General features: G+C 42.4%; 1 long non-coding RNA gene across 1 annotated transcript; it reads right to left on the bottom strand.

Annotated features, from left to right (window-relative positions):
• Window positions 1-7,976: 7,976 nt before the first annotated feature.
• On the bottom strand, window positions 7,977-12,740 carry LOC143273981 (uncharacterized). The gene is made up of 2 exons (XR_013052353.1): window positions 11,178-12,740; window positions 7,977-8,151 (listed from the first exon to the last, which is right to left on the bottom strand). It is a non-coding gene; the product is annotated as an uncharacterized LOC143273981 (long non-coding RNA).
• Between the last annotated feature and the right edge of the window lie 125 nt (window positions 12,741-12,865).

Genomic DNA, 12,865 nt, shown 5'->3' with positions numbered 1-12,865 from the left:
TTACAGAGGTGGACCAGAGAAGATTCATCTTTTTTTCCCCTCTACTTGGTAAATGACATTCTGACCCTAAATTCTACTTCCCTTCAAGTTTTAACAGTTCCTAGAGATTTTAAAGTGAAAGATGGACTCCAATGGTACCTGTAGTCTCAGCTCAGCCACCCATCCCAATATATCAAGTGAAGAGACTGAAGGAATGGTGAGTTATAGAGATTTATTCAATGTGGCCACACTGTCAAATGGGACTGGTAAAGGTGTTCAGTGACATCCAAGTTCATCTTTAGGGTAGTGACATGAGGTTTAGGTTTGAGTAGAGAACATGATTGGAGAGCAAGATTGGAGAGCAAGTAAGGTGAGGACAAGAGATATGCCTAATTAATTAGTCCTGATCAAGTATGGTCCTTGTTCATCACTGCCTTGCTTCTACTTCTGCAGGACAGTACTGAAGGGCAATGTGCACCAGACATTGAGAGCTACACAGAATTGAGGCTGTGGGCATGAATGCTTCTCAATTGATGGACATTAAAAGGCTGGGCAACCCACCATCTTTCTCCAAACTACCCAAGGTTGGAAATAGAGAATCCAGACCCTATCTGCAGGGCAGAGGCCCTTGATTGTAGTGAGACTAGGCTGTGGAAAAGATTGGCCCCAAACTCTCAAAACAGCTAGCTTGATGTGGCTTCAGAGATAGCTCAGCAGTTAAGAGCACTTGATGCTCTTACAAAGAACCTACATTTGGTTCCTAGCACCCACATTGGGAAGGTCACTACTGGAGTTGGAGCTTGACCTCCATGGGCACCAGCACTCATGTGTACAGACATATACATACATATATTGGGGGGGGGGGCAAGAAAACCCCTAAGTGAACGTGTATTATTGACAAGGACCAATGAATGGCACAGACCCATGGGGATTTGCAAAGTCTTCCTCGAGGTGAGGATCAGGGACATGGCAAAACCTTCCTCTGGCCTGAGTACAAGCATTTATGAATAACTGACCAGTGTGTGCAAAAAGTAGCAATTACAGTTTCCTCTTCCCAAATGACTATAACCTGAGACTCCTCCTCTACAAAGACCTCCTACCAAGACTAGCTAACCCCTCCTTCTCATGCTATACATAAGAAACTTGGTTCTGAATCAGTGTATAGTTAGTGCTGCTTCATCAGAGTGAGCACAATCATTGTGGGGGGGGATGTGTGGGTGTGGGTGTGTATGTGTGTTTTCATTCCCTCATCACCCCAGGCAGGTTTCTAGGACCAAGGCATGCAGGATGTGGTATATATACATACAATTAACAAAAAATCTTTATTTAAAAAAAAAGAATTGCCTTGACAAACAACAAAGGTACCAGATGGTCTTAGTTAATGACGACTCTGCAGAGGACCAAGGATGCCCAGGGACTCCATAACCCTTTTATCTCCAATCATTTTTCCCATAAGAGCTGTGGGTGTGGCCAACAGTGGGGAACATGCCCTTGAGCGTTCCTGTTGACACTGGAGCTACAAAGCCAGTTTTAATGATGAAAGTATCTTATGAACTGTGCCTATTAGAGGAGATCAAGAAAGCCCCCGGGCTGGCTTTCTAACAGCCACTGGACAATGCCCACCTGAAGCTCAGCTTCTGTTTGTACTGAGTGTTCCATTACTAGGGAAAGATTTGCTACGTACGGGTCTTCCCTGAGAATAGCATATGCAGGTACAAATTCCACCTGAGCAGACCCTTCATCTGCAGCTATGAACCCTGAAACCACCAAATTGTCAACTCACATGTATGGGCCAGGGGACTCCAGGAAGAGCTAAAACACTGTGCCTGTTTATATTTTAAAACAAAGTACATCAACTCTACCTTAAGCAAAGCAATACTTTGGGAGGTTAGAGGTACTTGAGCAAATCCAAATCATGCTTCAAACTTTTCTAGAAAACAATTTGACTCGGCCATGCCTATCTCCTTAAAAACGTTCCTAGTCTGTCAGTTTTTTTTTTAAGTTCCAGATCTAAGGAATATAATTTTGTTCAATACCTACAAGCTATTAGTAAAATTGCCCATGACAATCTCCCCTACAAAGCCAAATCCTTGCACTTTTTAAAATAAGCAGCACAGTGAAAATGTTTCACTGTCCTTAATACAAAAGGCTTTTGCATTCCTCCTGATGGGTAGTCACAGTTACTTTTTGGCATCAAATGGACAGACCCTAAAATCAGAAAGCACTTTAACACTTCTCGTGTGTTCCTACATGTATTCAAAAACTCCCCTGTGGTCTTTGGAGAGAGATTGGCTACACACTTGAAAATGTTTCAGTTAAATCAGGGACCGCTGATGCAGTACGCAGATGACAATGATTTCCAGTCTGACTTACAAGCTGTGCCTGGGAAACGCCAATCAACCCATTAGTCACTTCATTGACTGCATGGGTAAGATTCGGGATTAATGGCCTTTCTCCTTGCTGTAGCAAAATGCCTGACGAAATGAACTTAAGGAACAAAGGATTTATGGTACAGTCCCTCATGGTGGGGAGAGCAGGGCAACAAGTGCATGAGGCAGCTGGTCACATCGCAGCCACAGTCAGGAAGCTGAGAGATGAAGGTTGCTGGTGGGTCACTTCCCCATTTCTGTTCAGTCTGAGATCCCAGTCCGCGGGATGATGCCACCTCAGTCAAAACAGGCTTTCCCTCCTCAGTCAAAATAGTCTAGAAAGTCCCTCACAAGCATATCCAGAGGTTTGTCTCTAGGGCTATTTTAGATCCCATGAAGCACTCTCATGGTGGCCTGTTCTAAACTGCAAATCTACAAAGAACAAAGTATTTTCCTAGGCTTCCAATTCCAGCTCAATCACCAGTGCCTAGTGGCTGACTAGAAAATGGCTATTGCCAGCATCCAGATTCTAGGGCCTATAAAGAATTGTGGGGGTTCCTGGGGATGGCACATGACTGCAGCATAAAGGGTTACTTAGGGACTTACAGCAAAGACTTGACATGGGGCTTTGGTTGAGGCTGATCTTGTGCTCTTAATTTTATGTACAGGATGTCAAGCTGTATTGAGAACTCTAAAGGACCTTCTGACACCCACTTCGTTTGGGAACTGCTTAAGTTAACAAAACCTTCAATGTGGTGATGAGGAATCAGGCTGGGGGTTCTTGTCAGCTGCTGTTTGAAGTTTCACACCCTTTAAATAAAATAACTCATAATAAAATGATCAAAACAAAGTGTAAGACCAAAAACATTCCTGCCTTTCCAGTAATACTATTTACCACACATTTCTTTAAAAAAAATCACAAAATTCTGCCTGTTTCCTTCTATAAATGAAAAGGGGGCTTGAAAATGAAAGATAGCTTTCCAAGGTTCAAAGTAACAAAAAAAAAGTTAAGCATGTGAGTGCTAGTTTATCACATACTGAACATCTTTCTGCCTTTACACACAGCGTCAATGAGGAGTGTGGGCTATTAGCCAGGCCAACTACATTCTAGTCTCACTTTTGATCAATGTGTCAACCTAGTCCTCTGTAAAATGAAGATAATGATTTTGCATCTTTCATATAATTCTTTTTTATAATTTATCTTACTTGTGTGTGTTTGTATGAGGGTATGCTCACCCAGGTATTCAACAAGTCCTGGAGAGGGCACCGAATCTCTCAGAGACAGTTACAGGCATTTGCAGGTTGCCTGGCTTGTTATGCAAGTACTGGAATTTAACTCTGGTCCTCATGACTGAGCAACAAGAACTCTCTTAACTGCTAAGCCATCTCTCCAGCCCTCATATGATTCTTATAAGGATTAGATGAGTTTGTGAACACAAATGGACTCAGCAAGAATTGACTGCATTCTATGTTACATCCATGAGGTGCAATAAGTAACCATTATGGGCAGGACCTTTCCATCTCATGCATCTGTTTTCTTTTAGAGCTCTGTTTTGTTTAGTACCTAGAAGAATTACAGTTTCTTTTTTTATTCTTACTCATCTTTATCAAATTTAAGTCCTGAATTCCAGGATTTTCCTGAGCCCTATTCTTTACTACTTGTTTACATAAATTAGCAAACAGATAAAAGGTTTTAAAGTAGAGAAAGACAAAAATACATACATTATTTCCAATATTGGTTCTAAATCTACTTTGTTTTCTATAAATTTTTGGAGACAAAAAAAAAGCCTGCTAAAATTCATATACTTGAAGAATTCTCACATATCATCCAAAGTCTTTTTTTTTTTTTTCAAAAAGCAGCATTTATTGCCAAATTACATTTCCTGGATCTCCGTGTCCTATTTCCAGTTACCAGTAATTTTTTTAATTAAGAAAATTTTTTCATTAATTTTACAGACCAATCAAAGATCCCCCTCTTCCCTCCTCCTTCCCCCCAGCCTCTCCCCACAACCCACCCTCCACTCCCCCACAAAAGAAGGCAAGGCCTCCTCAGCAGAGAAAAACAATGACATCATGAAATTGGCAGGCAAATGGATGGAACTAGAAAATATCATCCTGAGTGAGGTAACCCAGACTCATAAGGACAAACTCATAAGTGGATACTAGAAGTAAAGCAAAGGATAACCAGACTGCAACTCATGACTCCATAGAAGCTAGCTAACAAGGAAAATCCAAGTTTGTTATTTGTATGTAAATAAATAAAGTTACCCGAAGGTCAGAGCTATTAACAAGCCATAGGAAAGTTGGGCGGTGGTGGTGCACGCCTTTAATCCCAGCACTTGGTAGGCAGAGCTAGGTAGATCTCGGTGTGTTCAAGGATACAGCCAGCATTGCCTTTAATCTCAATACCAACCATAGAAGACCTGGAGGTCTGTACAGACAGGCAGTGACGAGGCAGTCATGTGGTTGGGTTTACAACCAATGAGAAGGCAGAACAGAAAGTCTTTATAAAGACAAAAATACAGGAAGTAGCTCTCTTTTGGAGAGGTAGGACCACTGCCATAGTGAAGGGTAAGGTTTTTAACTCTTAGCTATTGCTCTGACCTCTTGGCTTTTATCTCTGTATTGGCTCTGTGTTTCTTATTTAATAAGACGGTTGGTTACTTCTACAGAGGGATGCATGGATCACCCTGGGAAGGGGAAATAGATGAGGTCTTTTTCTTTAAAATAAGGGCATATTAAGATTTCCTAGGGACTCAAGATGTAGCTCCACTAGTAGAGTGCTTACCTAACATGAACAAAGGCCTGGTGAACCCTTTGAACATCCCCAGCATGACATAAACAGCAGGAAGACACATGACTGTTACCCCAAGACTGGGAGAAGGAGAAGAAAGAGAACTTCAAAAGTTGAAGGTCAGCCTCAGTTACTCGGCAAGTGTGAGTTACCCTGGGGTACAGGAGACCACATTTGATTTAAAGGGGGAACAAAAAAGGATTTTCTAAATTCAATTTAAGAAATAAAACAGAAATTAATCAGTATAATCCTTGGTTTCTGACCAAAATGAAAATGAAATCTAATTTTCTAATTCCAAACAGCGATCATCTGTTCTAATTATAAATATTGGGAAACAGGAGTCAGGGCCAAGTTTGGCATTTTCTGTGAAATTACTTTCATTATAAAATCTAAAAGAAATGCATTTCCTTGGTAGGAGGGTAAAATTTTGGCAGAGACACCGGAAAGATTTGGCCCAAGTCAAGAGCTGTCAATTATGCTGTAGTACAGTGTTCCCCCTGCCTTCGGCCGGTGATGTGCACATTTCTGTCATTTCTATCAGCCTGGCTTTCTCATTTGAACAGTTGCACTTGCAACGTGAAAACAGCACTGATGGGCTAAGATGGATAGGATGCCTCTTCGCCCTCTGGTGGACCAGACAGAAACATCACACTCCACACCAACAGTGTATTCGACAGTAGCAGATGAATTAAACCACTGCTCATCAACTGAATGTGTGTGAGGCTAGTCTTGGTTGTCAATTGGACTACATCTGGAATTAGCTGAAATTTCTGGCTGGGCACACCTGTGAGGGATTTTTTTTTTCTTAATTGAATCTTTTGAAGCAGGAAGGCATACTTCTAGTCCAGATCTTTGAAGTGGGGAGGCCCACCTTTCATCTGAGTCACCCCTTCTGCTGGCACCTATATAAAGGACATGGAAAAAGAAAGTTTGCTCTCTCTTTGCCTGCTTGCTCTCACTCTCACTTCATTCCTTCTCTGGCATCAGAGCCAACTTCTTTGGAATTACAGCACATACTGAAGACAAACTGAGACATCCAATCCAGTGGACTGAACTACTGAATTCATGGACCTTCCGTGGGTAGACAGCCATTGCTGGACAAACTGGACTACAGCCCGTAAGCCATTCTAATACAAAGTACTTAAGAGCACTTGTTACTCTTGCAGAGGACCTGAGTTTGGTTCCCAACATCCCATTCAGGAAGTTCACAGCTGCCTGTAACTCTACTCTAGAGAATCTGAGGCTCCCTTCTGAGTTTTGCACTCATAGACACAGACACACCTACAAACACACACATACACATAATTAAAAATAAAATCTTACAAAAGAAAGGCATGTTGTATTTTAGTTTTATTTGTAGGATATGCTCTGCAATTATTGCTTTCTAATAAAAATCAAGATTTTCAAAACTCATCATTTTCAAAACTCATTATTATATAAAACAGAGTCCATGGGGCAGACTGGTGGAGCCATTAGGAATTCTGGCACTTTCACATAATTATTCACAATAAATTGCAACAATAAATCCATGCACGATAATAAACGATTGTATTTAATTCAAATTTTCCAGCGGTTTAAACATGATTAACTAGTGGGATAATAGCACCACCTAGTGGCCATATAAAATTTATGTTTCATTCCATCCCATTTTAAGTAAATATCAATTCCTCTTACTGCTCTACATTGGGATGGGCTAGTAGAGCAAATGGCTAGTCTCACCCCATGAAGCATCTATGATGTATGCTGTGAGATGGTCTGTATGTCAAATTGCTCTGATTGGTCAATAAATAAAACACTGATTGGCCAGTGGCCAGGCAGGAAGTAGGTGGGACAAGGAGAGAGGAGAATTCTGAAAAGCGGAAGGCTGAGGCAGGGAGACACTGCAGTCACCGGCAGGACAAGCAGCATGTAAAGACGCCGGTAAGCCACCATCCACGTGGCAAGGTATAGATTTATGGAAATGGATTAATTTAAGTTATAAGAACAGTTAGCAAGAAGCCTGCCACGGCCATACAGTTTGTAAGCAATATAAGTCTCTGTGTTTACTTGGTTGGGTCTGAGCAGCTGGGGGACTGGCGAGTGACAAAGATTTGTCCTGACTGTGGGCAAAGCAGGAAAACTCTAGCTACAGATGTATATTGTGACAATCAAAGAAAAGCAGAAGAATTTAATAAGTGACCATTAAACTTCCAAAATGATTTTAATATACCTGATATAAAAAGCATGAAGTAGTTTACAGATGTCAGATAACAAGCATTCCAAAAATCTTTCATTTAATATGCTATATCGAAGGTTACCTAAATAATAATTTCTGCACACATGAATGTAGCCAAAAAGAAAAGAAGAGTGAAAGAGAAAGCTTCATAAGTCATTTGGAAATGGCAGAGAAGAAAAAAGCCAAGGTTTTTTTGAGACAGTAAGTATTTAATTGCGCATGTGTATAGTAGCATCCTATCTCACTGATATGTATGCAAAGTCCTACAAGCAAGTTCATTCTTAAAGTGACACAGCTAACATCTTATGAGAACACCTGAGCAGTTCTAGTTATTCTGGACAGACCGTAAGAGATGCAGTAAGCTGCTTGTTGTCACAGTAAGCATGCTGGGTGTTTCCTGATGCCAAATGCTTACTCAGGTACTCCAAGTTCCAACACATTGTCACCTCCAGTTCTGTTGATGCTACTGTCTCATTCATCCCTTAAATTCCATAAGAAATCCATATAGCCCTTCCCTTGCAAGAACCCACCCTGTCTCTCCTCCCTTACTCAACCACTGTGAGCTGCACTCTTGAACCTAAGCAGTTGAACATGCTCTGGAGAAAATACAGAATCAGGCTAGATTTGAATTCAAATTCATTCCAAGAATTCCAATAAACTCCCACTGAATCCAGGAATTCGGCTACATTTCTAAGTCCAGTGACATTATCCTCTAATTATATTCTGTCCTTTCCCTCCAATTTCCAAGTCTCCCTTGTCCTAACTAGAAGTTGATGCCATTCCTTTGCATTACCCTGAAAACAAAAACAAAAACAAAACACTTCAAATCGAGAGAAGAGTACAGTCAAAAGTTTACACCATTACTTCCAACAGCCAACCACCATCCATTCCCACCTGTGTTTCCATAGAGTTCTTAGCTGTTATGTCAGGCCAGTGGTTCTCAGCCTTCCTAATGCGACACCCCTTTAATACAGTTCGTGTTGTGGTGACCCCAACCATAAAATTATTTTGTTGCTACTTCACCACTGTAATTTTGCTACTGTTATGAACCACAAATGATGTAATGCCTGATAAGCAAGCCCAGGGGCCATGACCCACAGGTTGAAAGCCACTGCCTTAGACTGCTCTGACCTTTGTGCACTAGCTCCTGCTCACCTATGCTCTCCAGCATTATCTGTTCCCATCCCACCATATCCCCACTTAGGATGCCTTCATTTCTCTCCTGTTCCATGCTCTTCATCTCACTGCTTAACTTCTCAGAATTTTCCAAATTATTCTCTCTTCCACTCTTATTTAAAAGACCCCCAAATAGCCTGTGTATTGCTCACTCCAGGGCTCACTTTTCAGCCATCACTTTGCCTGTATTACTAACAGTGGACTGCTTCTTCCTTTGAAAACTTAGATTTTTCAGGATCTCGTGACCCGACCCTACCTCTTTAAGTCTCTGTAAATTTTTTTTCTATTAGATTGTGAGAAATGCTTAGTCCCTCCTCCCTCTTTCTATTTATATTATCTGATTGGTTTCTTCAGCCCAGACCTTTCCCAGAATGTCGTACACATTTCAACTCCTTTGTTGCTAGGGAAATGGTGCAGCATTTTTCCATAACAGTTGCACCAAGTGAACGTCCGAGACCCACGGAGTACCTAAGGTTTCCTTCCTCTCCAGCTCTTCAGATTGGCTATTGCTTTCTCTTTTTATAACAGTCATCCTAACTGGCTTTAAGTTGAATTTCGCTGATAGTTGATGACACTGAGCATTTTCCCACGCACTTATTTCTTTGTATTAGTGTTCAAGAAATGTCTATTCAAGCTAGGGTTTGTCTTCAGAACAAATATTTGCTGGAGTCTAGTAAATATTTAACAAACAAGGCTTTTTGAACTGAAAATATATACATACACACACAGAGAGAGACTGGGAACTCTTATCACGCTACATTAAAGCAAAAACAATCTTCTTTGCAGTAGGATCACATTGTAAATCACAAATGACTGAATGCTTAGGTGCATTCCTATGACTGAACACTACTGAAATTAAGTAAAACAAAAATTAAATAAAATAAAATTAAGTAAAAACTGAAATTAGGTAAAAATGGAAAAACAAGCTTCAGGCTATTTTCTGACTATGGTTTCTCCTATGGAAGTCAGTCTTCATTTAAGAGATGGATAAGTGAATACTAATTATGGTTTTCTGATTATTACTAGTTCCCTCACTAAAATCAAATGGGAAAGAGGCTTATAGAAGGAGCTCAGCTGAAGAATAAGTATTCTACAGTGAAATGTTCAGTTCATTCAAATGCAGAAGGGAAATATGCCCAGTAAGTTTGCTTCTCCTGGTTTCATTTATTCTTGGTAAATGAAATTAGCTTTCATTACAAGTAATTTCCAATTCTTCTACTTCCACATTCTCTCAAGTGTATTCTAAGACTCAAGGCCTTGGCGTGGTAGTGATGGAATACACTAAGTTTAAACTCAAATCTCCACTGATTAGAAATGTTATTTCTGTCTCAAATCCATAGTAGAGATGGACCATCACTAAAGTAGTACTTGTCTTAAAAGAGATGTGATCGGCTATAAAAGCATGGCTGCTTTTGTGCTAAACTTCATTTCTGAAGTTTTAGACTTACAGAAAATTTCCAAAAAAAAATGGCAGTGCTGATTTTATCTAATTATCTAAAAGAATTAGATAAGCACAGTTTTGTCTTGTTCCCTCTCCCCCCCACCCACCCCATGGTTAGAATCCAGTGTGGAATTGAGGAGCAAGACCAGAGAGCGATAGACTTACTTTTTTTTACCCTACTATATCAGAATGCACTCTATCATCATGACTTATCACTCATACATTTGCATTACCCAGAATGGGCAATGTCTATTACTTCCCTGCACCATTATTGTATACCTCCTCTGTGCTGCTTATTTTTTGTCAAGTTGACACAAGCTAGGGCATCTGAGAAGGGGGAACCTGGTTTGAGATAATGCCTCCAAGGTATTGGCCTGTGGGCTTGTCTGTGAGGCATTTTCTTGATTAATGATTGATGTGGAGGGTCCAGTCCAGTGTGGGCAATGCCACTCCTGGGCAGGTTAGTCCTCCGGTTGTATAAGAAAACAAGCTGAGTAAGCCGAGAAGAGCAAGCCAGTAAGCAGCATTCCCCCACGGTTTCTGCTTCAGTTCCTGTCTTCAGGTTCCTGCCTGGAGTGCCTGCCTTGGCTTTAATGATAGACTATAACCTGGAAGCCAAATAAACCCTTTCCTCTCCAAGCTGCATTCGGTCATGGTGTTTTATCACAGCACAGAAACCAAACTAGGATCTCCCCCTTTCTTTACCCTACACCTTGAAATCAAGTCATAAAACTCATGATGAAATTGGTGCTATAATTAGGGAGAAAAATTACTTTTGTTGTTTTTTTAATTTTATTTTTCCCTGTAGTGCTGGAGATTGTACACATGGCCCTGTGCATACTGGACAAACACTCCACCTCTCAGTTATGCATTTCCAGCCCCCGCCCCCAAATAATGTTTTAAACTAAACAATAATAGTGTTTTTGAGCTAGGGTCTCATGTACCCTCGACTGTCCATAAACTTACTAGGTAGCCAAGGAAGACCCTGACCTTCTGAAAGCCCCTAACACTGGGGTTATAGATATGTGCCACCATGCCCAATATATGCCTTGCTGGGGACTGACCCCAGGGCTTTGAGCTGATAGGTAAGCACTCACAAATGAAGTGCCATCCCAAACTCTAGTAACAAATCCAAATCTTTTTCAGTATCACAAATAGATATGGTACACTTCAAAGCATTTGCCCATGGTCTCAAGTGCTCACTTAAAATCAAGTCTTTCAGCCAGGTACTTCGATTTAGGTCTTCACAGGAGTTTATAATAAAGACGCCATGCCTTTAATCCCAGCACTCACTCGGGAGGCAGAGCCAGGCGGATCTCTGTGAGTTCGAGGCACCAAAACTACACAGAGAAACCCTGTCTCAAAAAACCAAAAAGGAAAAAAAAAAGAAGAAAAAATAAAAGAAAATGCAAATATTACTACATGTCGAAAATCAAATGCAGTTTTAGGGATGAACATTTTCATAACAATAGTATGCTTGACCAAAACAATGAAATCGGAAAAGAACTTGGACAGATAAGAGATGTGGGTGAGGGGAGGGTAACAAGTCAAGAAAAGACCAAGAACAAAGCAAGGGAGAGTTCAAAGGCAGGTTTTAAAAGCCCAGTTTCCGACAAAACAAAGAAACATTCTAGTATGTAAACTCTCATTTATCCCTTCCTCGCTAACAAAACGGAAATGTTAGTTTTATTTAAAATCTTCAGTAAGACGTCTAAGCATAAACATGCGGTTCTATAACAAATTGTACTCCCAAAACTTATGTTGAAGTCTTAATCCCTACTCTCTGAAAACTGCTGTATTAATAATGGGGTTTTTTAAGGACTCTATCAAACCTGGCTGGTGCAGACAGGCAGAGGAAAAACCCACGGTTAGACGCAGACTACCATCTACGGGCCAGGCCCTTCATCTCAGACTTCCCAGCTCCGGGGACTAACACAGACTCTGCATCTACACTAGAGTTTAATGAAGTGTGTTTGGGCAAGGCCCTCGACCGTGCTTAGGTAGTTAAGCCTTGTTTGGTTCTTTCGGATCACTAATGATGTGTGGAGTAAAACGAGAGACTGTGAACTCGGTGAGCTTTATGAACACCTCCAGGTCCTTCAGATGCAAACGTTCCAGGTTTGTTCATTGGGACTCCAGCACAGAATTGCTCTAACTAACTCGACCCCTCCAGGCATGGAGTGGGTGACCTCCTGAAGCTTTTGCGGCTCTCCCTCGGGCTTTGTAACCTTCATTCTCCATGACAGCAACTGCCGCCTCAAACGGTCCATCACTACAGGTTTCCCCGGGGCCCTCTACGCTGTCTCAAACCGGAATACAGGCGGGGGCGAGGCTGGTGTGGCTAAGTGGGCATTCCTCGGAGGGCGATCCCTTCCCCGTGCAGACTCCACGGACTGCAGCCGGGAGGGGAGAGCCGCGGCCCTCCCTCCAGGAAAGACGGCTGGAGGAGGGTCTGCGCGCCACCGACTCTCGCGCGGCCCACGACTTCCGGGTCTCTGTGTTCGAGAAGCCTCCGGTGCGCGGTGCCGCGCGAAAACCCTCACGAGATCAAACGGAAAGGGGCAGCTGAGGGGCGCCGGAGCCAGCGGGATCGGCAGCCCCGGCGAGGGCAAAGGCGGCGCGGACAGCTCCCGGAGCGGGGGGCGGGCCAGGAGTGCGCCGCCGGAAGTGACGTGTCGGGAGGCCGCAGTGCCCGGAAGCTGGACCTGCTAAAGAACGCAGCCAGGAGGCACAAATCTCTGCGCCACGACGAGACTTCAGACAGCGCGAGAGTTCTGGCTGGGGCTTTGTGTTCCTCCTTCCACCCACCCACCTCATGACCCGCCCCTCGGGTCCCGGACGCCGAAGCCAATCAAAACGACCGGGCCCGGAAGAGGTCGGGGCAGGGCGCC

This window comes from Peromyscus maniculatus, chromosome 6 (genome assembly GCF_049852395.1).
Source record: "Peromyscus maniculatus bairdii isolate BWxNUB_F1_BW_parent chromosome 6, HU_Pman_BW_mat_3.1, whole genome shotgun sequence".
In the NCBI taxonomy this organism is placed as follows: Eukaryota; Metazoa; Chordata; class Mammalia; order Rodentia; family Cricetidae; genus Peromyscus; species Peromyscus maniculatus.
Note: the sequence above shows the minus strand (reverse complement) of the source record. Positions and strands in the feature narration are given on the sequence as shown.